Source organism: Phodopus roborovskii, unplaced genomic scaffold (genome assembly GCF_943737965.1).
Source record: "Phodopus roborovskii unplaced genomic scaffold, PHOROB, whole genome shotgun sequence".
Lineage (NCBI taxonomy): Eukaryota > Metazoa > Chordata > Mammalia > Rodentia > Cricetidae > Phodopus > Phodopus roborovskii.
Window position 1 is genome coordinate 12,213,224 of NW_026126515.1, and position 8,141 is coordinate 12,221,364.

Consider the following 8,141-nt stretch of genomic DNA (forward strand, 5'->3'; position numbering starts at 1 on the left):
ATGTTGTTGGCTAAGCACCACGTGGCCATATCTTTACTGATTTTACCTGTGAATATATAAACTCTTCCTTGAGAATTGTTCACCATACCCCATGCTTGTACAAGTTTCCAGTCTCTGAATTTATAATATCTGAGCAGCCCTGAAATGCTGTCTTAATATTTAACATTAATAACAATTCCAAAGTCTCAATAAATGAATATTCAAATTCCTCTGAAATAGTAAAGTATAATTCCATCTCAAAAGTTTCACAATTTTATTCTAGGTTTAAAATCCAAATGGTATAAAATCTTTAAAAACAGAAACCTATAATTTGAACACAAAAGCAACAGATGGAAAATGAGTGTATTTGGAGTAACCATCAGGTAGTGGGATGCTGAGGCAAGAGGGGAACAATCCCTGAACCCAATGGAATAAATACCTAATGGTGGAGTTTCAGGCTTCAGTGACAGACTGAACCCAGACTCCCAGGGCCCATGCTTCCACCTGATGAATGATGGCCTGAAGTATGAGCAAATGGGACTACATGAACACTTCGGTTCAGGAGCCTCCTCCTCTTGACTACTCCTTCAAAAGCACTCACATGTTACGAGAGCTGATAAGTGAGGAGCCAAGGACAGGTCTACAACCAGTAAGGCTCTCAAAGTCAGGAAAGTCACTGGCCCAGTCCCTGTGGCTCAACAACAATGTCCTGAATGATCTGAAAGACTTCAGCCAGGTGGTTTCAAAGCTTCTGCAGCACCCAGAGAACCTGGCCTAGATTGACCTCTCCTTCAATGACCTGACTTCCATTGACCCTGTCCTAACAATGTTCTTCAACCTAAGTGTCCTCTACCTTCATGGCAACAGCATCCATTGTCTAGGGGAGATAAATAAGCTATCTGTCCTCTCTTGTCTCCGGAGCCTAACCCTCCACGGGAACCCCATAGAGGAAGCCAGGGGTACAGGTAGTATGTGCTATGCAACCTGCCCCATATCACCACATTCGACTTCAGTGCAGTCACCAAGGCAGACTGTACCACAGCCAAAGTCTGGAAATGCTTGAACATCAAGCCCAAGAAAGGCCTGGTCAAGCAGGATATACTCTGAGATTGGCAGGAACCCAGCACACCCAATGCCCTGAGTATGATCAGCTTGGTTTGACAATAAATTATTGGAGCAGTGCAGCAGGTTAAAAAAAAAGAGTATATTTAATTAGTTCTTCAGAAATAAAGGAAGAGGAAGAAACTCTCACCATCGACCTGACAGAGTTGCAAAACAAAACAAACAAACAAACAAAAATTAACTGAAACAAAATAAAAAGGATATAGGTGACATTAGAATCAATGAATGGTGGGCAACAACTGAGAGAAAGATTCACTATCTGAAAGTTGAAGATAAAGAAATTTTATATAATACTGCAGACAACTGCACATCTGAAATTTTAAGAGCTATGAAGGATAAAGGGAAAAGATACAACATGAATAGAATTTCCAGGAGACCTTATCAGAAATGCAATGCTGTAATTTTTTAACATCTGGTTGGGATTTGGTTGAAGAAATGATTAAGGTTTTATAGAAAGTATGAAAGACTACTGTTCCTTAATCCAGTATGCCAATGATCAGCAAAGGAAAAGACATTGAAACAGAACTCTATATGTAGTCATTCAAGGGACTGGAGAATCTCAGAGGCAAAGCAGAGGTTGTAGAAGTTCAAGTTAAGTCAGAGCCACTGGTAGGGACAAAGGGTTACAGGTAGATTCAAACAGTGCTCCAGTGGTTGTTGATGGGACATGATATGGATCTGAGGAGTGGGGATCAAGAATGACCACTATAGTTGCATTGCTGGTCACTGGTGTATTAGTGAAGAGGGATATATTTGAGATTTCTCCCTTCCATGTATGGGGACTTGGAATATATGAGAGGAGAAAAGAGGTGGCCTTCTGCACTGCTATTCCTCTGATCTGGCTGACCTAGTAAATGTGAGCAGAGCATCCAAGCCAGCTGTTCACAAAAAGGCAGTGAAAGGACAAGGAAAGTAGCCTCTGGAGAATTATCTGGGGAGTTATGGAACAATAACTGAACAAGTTAATTGTCAAGAAGTTCAGCCACTATGATTTCAAGAGAACCTAAAGCCAATACTGAGTGAAAAGATGACATTTCAACCTAGGTTCTTTCCTGAGACAGCAGGCAATTGTAGAGGAATTCCCACCAGACCTTTCCTGTTACTTTGTCTTCAGGCACAATCTTAATCTTGCATTGTTCAAGCCAGTCAAGCTGGTTTCCCTCAGAACCCTTTCCAGGACAATGTACTATTATAATCATGGAAAAGGGAAGAAATTTTTGTTTCAGTGGCTTGTCCTCAGCTTTGCAACAAGAAATAAAGTTCTCTGGACATCTATATTTCTCCCCAAAAAGCAGGAGAAATCATTTTGCAAAACCTGTGCCTCCTCCCAAGCTTCTTCTCTATTCTCAAGTAAATCCTTATCCCTCTCAACTGGCCTAAAGGTTGCTTTCTACCTCCATTTCATTTTTTTCTTCTGAAATTTCTTTGTTCTTCCCCCAATTCAAACCTTTGCATTTGAGCCTGATATTCTAAAGTAAACATTTCAATTAAGGAAGTGTTAGAGTTACAGAAAAATTGCAAGGATAGTGAAATTTCTGTAGATGCACTTTTTTTCTCTCAGTTCTGTAGTTTATTATTATAACTTAGAAATTAACATGGTCATTTTACTAAGCTTCTTGCTTTGCTTCATTGTTTTGAATAATGGCCTTAATCTATTAATTTAACAATTATATCTTATTCAGCTTCTCTTGGCTTTGATAGTTTCTCACCCTATCTTGACCTTTTAGAAAAGATTGCTTTATTTTATCTTTTTTGGTATATGTGTTTTTCCTGTATGTCTGTATGTTTAACGTGGTACCAATGAAGAGCAGAGGAGAGCTGGAATTATGAATGGTTATGAGCTTGCCATGTGGTTGCTGGCAACAAAATCCTGGTCCTCTGAATGAGCAACAGGTACTTAACCACTGGGCATCATTTTTAGCTCCTAGACCTTTGTTTTTGATGACTTTAGCAATTTAAAGGAGCATTGATACATTTCCCAAAATGTTTCTCAGTGTGAAGTTTTCTCATAGTGAGACTGAAGTTCAAGATTCAAGGGAAGATGATCACAGAGGTAGAGTGACATTTTACAGCATACTGGTTTAGTTGCTTTTCAATTACTGTGAAGAGACATCATAGGCAAGGCAACTTATAAAGGAAAGAATTGAATTAGGGGCTTTCTTACAGTTTCAGAGGGTAAGTTCATGATCATCACTGCAGGCAACATGACAGCAGGCAGGCAGGCATGGCGTTGGATTAACAACTGAGGGCTTGCAACCTATATGCAAGTTGGAGGTAAAGAGACAAAGCAGGCGTAATGTTGGCTTGTGAAATTTGAAAGCTCACTCCCGCTAGACCCCATGACATGAGTCCTCCAACAAGGCCAAACCTCCTAATCTTCACCAGCTTTTCTGTGCATAGTGTGTCTGTTGTCAATTCTTGATTTTGTCCAGACCATACTTTTCTTGTTTGGGGGAAGGAGGCAATGGCCAGAGTAAGTATCAAAAATAGGGAGAAGGGTTATATTTTGGAGTGAAAAAAGTTTGAGAGTACTGCTGGGTTTTAGCATGTGAAAGGTAATTGGGATGGAAAGGAAAATGAAGCAGATTCAAGGAAGTCAAGGAAGAGGGGGATCATATACATTTGTTCCCAGAGAGAGAGAAGAAAATATGGAAGAGTATCATAGTGTCTACACAGTAGGGTAAATGATGCTTCTGGGAGGATTCTGTGTGTGTGTGAAGGGAAGGCATCTGGATTTCCTTTAAAAAGAATACAGGATCACTGAGGTTTTAGGGAGTAAGCCATTAAAGTGCTACAGATGTGGAATCTGTGGACTTCTGGCTTGCCTAAGGTTGAAGCTGTTTATAGCAGACTCTGCATTAGAGCTGAACCCTCTTGATTCTCCATCTAATTCTCATTCCAGGATGCTACAGCTGTTTCCCTGTAAACTGATTCTAATACTAATAGACTGACGTTTTCCATTCCCCAGGGACATTCACAGCTATAACTAGAAATCGCCTCCATGGCATAGAAATGACTCAGAGAGGCCCAATTCCTCGAAGGTGATTTAAATGTTAATATGCTGGCACTTCTCCAGGCTCATGGGAATCTAGAAGCAGTCCTCTAGCCTCCCCCACCCCCACTCTCACAGTCCCTGTTGGTGGTTAAGTGACTCTTTTTATAGCCTTTTAAGATGGATTAGAAGCTTACAAGAAATTCCTTATGAAACTCATCTACCCTTCCCTGTTGTGTAAGTGGCAACATTTCCCTCTTATCTCTGGACCAGTGGAGATATCCTGTCAGTCGCTACTCTAGACATGCTTATGTTACAATACTGGACCTTGTGTTGGAAGAAATTATGTGTTCTATTACAGATGTACACCAGGAGGAACCTTATGGTTTCTCTGCCTGAGTGTCCTGCTTTGCTTTCTCAGCCATAACTATGCTTGTTTCAACACTTAGCTCCTTTACTAAATCCAAAACCACATGTATTGCGAGTATCTTTTTCCTGCTGGCCTGGACCCACTGTGGAGCCAGCCCCAAATAATACACATAGAGACCCTGTATTAGATAGAATTCTGTTGGCCAGGTACTAGTTTCATATCAGCTAGCTGTCTTAATTATTAACCTGTTTCTATTAATCTAAGTATTTCCATGTGGTCTCATCTTACAGGAGAGTCTGCTCTCCCCCGTCTCTCCATGTTGACTCCTCCTTACCACTTCCTTGAATCCTCCTTGTCTCCTAGTCCCGCCTATCTTGCTTTCCTATTGGTCAACAGTGCTTTATTCATTAACCAGTATGAGAAACATATTTACAGAATGACATCTCCCATCACCCATGTGGAAAACTAGATGAAACATCTGAAGGCTTTACCTTCCTATAAATGTCTAAGAATTCAGAACATCTGGGTTGTTTGTCTGTTTGGAAACTTTAAGTTATTATTTATTACTTTGTTGTTATAAATACTGATGGTGCTTTATCAATTTTCTTGGGGGGAGGTATCAGGCATCATCCAGGTTTGAGTTGTGAATGAAGGAAAACTACTTAATCAACTAAATGTGGCAATAGTCTTGAGTTTAGAAACACATTAACTTTTGTAAAATAAATGTTGGAATGCACAAATATACACTTTGAAAATTGCACATTTCCTTCATTGCTGAATACATATAGCCATCTTTCAAAGTCTTACTAAAATTTTTTCTCTTGTTATCTAAATGTGTTCTTATTAAAACATAAGTACTTTCAAACATATGACGTGTTTCCTAAACATAGTTTGTCTCTTATGTATGTAATTGGTATTTTACATGCTAATCAAATACTTTTTATGTTGGAGTGTGTGCTCACATGTGTATGGGTACTAATATATGTGTACGCATGCCTATAGAGGCCAGAGATTTTTGTCAGGTAACTTCCTTCATCAGGCTCCACATATATTGAGGCAGGGTCTGTCACCTGAACCCAGAGCCGCTTGTGGAATCTCTTGTCTCCAGCTCTGGAACTCTGGAAGAGCGAGGAGGCCACTACAGGTAGGGGTTGGGGATCTAAATTCTGTTCAACACACATGCATATCAAGTGTTATTCTCACTGGGCCATCTTCTTAACCATGATAATAAAATATTAAAATGCCCCATTTAATTACATTAAATATGTGATAACACCATAATTTACTTATGGGATTTTTCTTCCATGTTTTGTTATTTTTACATAATATAAAAATAGCTACGTAAATGGCTTTTCTTAATTATAAAGTTTTCTAGATGTATACTTTTTTAATCAACACAGATACCTAGAACTGGAAATAAATGCTATTCCTCCCTTTTGGTGCTTCAAGTTGACCAGGTCTTCAAGAAGTCACAGCTTCCAAATCTTTCCCATGAGCCCAAAACTGATATAGGCAGTTCTTTCCTTATAGCATTTTGAATGAGTGTTTCGGCATTATAATGCCAAAAAAGCCATAGCTATTCAACAGAAGTCATGCTTTGAATTGTGCATTTTGATTTTTTTCCCCAGCTAGTAGTCTGTGTTCTGATACTCCTTTGTAGTGCCTGGTTGCTTCCAAACTGCCATTTGCTCACACGGAGACATAACTGATTCTCCACAGTGCACTGGGTTGCTACTTCTGATGTCTGGCAGGACGGGTCTATTAAATATGCTTTTGACTTGAAATATTATCAAGTTATGATGGGATTGTAAGGACAAATCCTCATTGTATGTTGAGAAGCATCTGTACCTGGATTTTTAGAGTGATTTTTCAAAGTATTTAATAACTAGGATTTAGAAAAATATATATATAGCATTTTATCTTTTAAATTGCTTCTCTCTTCCCTCAAAGAAATTCTGTAATGATTTATTTCTGTGTTCATCAAATCATAGATAATAAAGTATGTCTTTACTCCCTGTCTTCTTACAAATGATTAAGACGAGACACTGTCTTAGACAGGGAAAGACGCATCTGCTGCAGCCAGAATCTTGGTTTGCAGAAAGGGATTAGGTGATTTATTTACTCTTCTTTTTTTACATACAAAATATGTCTTTTCTAGAATGTAAATCATTCTTAGATTACCTCATGTGCATGTATGGTTGTGGGATGTTTAATATGGAAGACTAATGTTGCAAAAACATTTCATATATTTTTCCACAGAAGGATGGGGAAATAAGTCCAATATTTAAAATCAGTTTAAATTGAGCAAGAGAGGAACCCTGAGTAAGATGGATCAGTGAATGAAGGCATTTGCCACCAAGACTGACAACCTGAGTTCAGAGTCTGTGATCTACATGGTAGATGGAGACACCCAACTCTTCCCTGTGTATACTGTGAAATATAGAGGTATGTGCATAAATGCATGCACACACACACACAAAAAAAGAAGAAGGAAGAAAACTCTTTGAGACAAGGCAAATAGGTTTGTAATGATTTCTATGGATGATGCTGAGGATTTCATGACTTGTCAAAGTGCTCTCTCCTGATGTATTCTGGGCCAGACTGTGATGAAAGATAAGTCATAGAAGCCAGTAAATGGCACACCAGAATGAAGAATAATAGTTATATTTCTAGAAAATATTTTGAAATATAGGAACTAGTTTATGGAATGAACTGTAGGAGATTGGAACCTCAAGTCAGAAATCATGAAAACATAGGTTTTGCTTTTCTTATTTTATATCCTGCCAAATTAACTAGGAGAGGCATGGAAATGTATAAAACAGCTTAAGAAAATGGGTCCTCTCTAGGGTCCTCCTTGTTTCCAAGCTTTTCTGGCAGTGTGGATTGTAGGCTGGGAATCCTTTGCTCTATGTCTAAAAACCAAAAATGAGTGAGTACATACATGGTCCTCTAGAGAAGGGAAAAGGGACAAGCAAATTGGGAGCATGGGGTGGGCAGTTAGAGGGAAGAGGAGGGGAAAGGTTGGTATGAAGGAGCGGAAGACTGAGTCAGGGAAAGAATAGAGTAGATCAAGAAAAGAGATACCATAATAGAGGGAGCCCTTATATGCTTTAATTGAAATCTGGTACTAGGGAAATGTCCAAAGATCTACAAGGATAACCTCAACTAACAATCTAAGCAATAGTGGAGAGACTACCTTAAATGCCCTTCCCTGTTAATGAGATTGATAACTAACTTTATATGTCATCCTAGAGCCTTCATCTAATAGCTGATGTCAGCAAATGACACTCACAGCTAAACACTGAACTGAACTTCTGGAATTTAGTTGCAGAGAGGGAGGTGTAATGAGTAAAGGGATCAAAACCAGCCTGGAGAAACCCACAGAAACTACTGACCTGAACAAGGGAGAGCTATTAGATTCCAGTCTGACAGCTGGGGAACCAGCATAGGACTAACCCATACTTCCTGAATGTGGGTTTCAGTTAGGAAAACTGGGCAGTCTATGGCGCCTCTGGTAATGGATCAATATTTATCCCTAGTATAGAAATTAACTATGGGAGCCCATTCCACATAGAGGGATACTCCCTCAGCCTAGGCACATGGGGGAGGTCCTGGGCCTTGCTCCAAATGATATGACAGACTTTGAAGACACCCCATGGAAGATTTCATCCTTCCTGG

At 39.4% G+C, this 8,141-nt stretch overlaps 1 pseudogene; it reads left to right on the forward strand.

Moving 5' to 3' along the window:
* Positions 1-355: 355 nt before the first annotated feature.
* On the forward strand, positions 356-1,086 carry LOC127230891 (leucine-rich repeat-containing protein 51-like; annotated as a pseudogene).
* Positions 1,087-8,141: the final 7,055 nt, after the last annotated feature.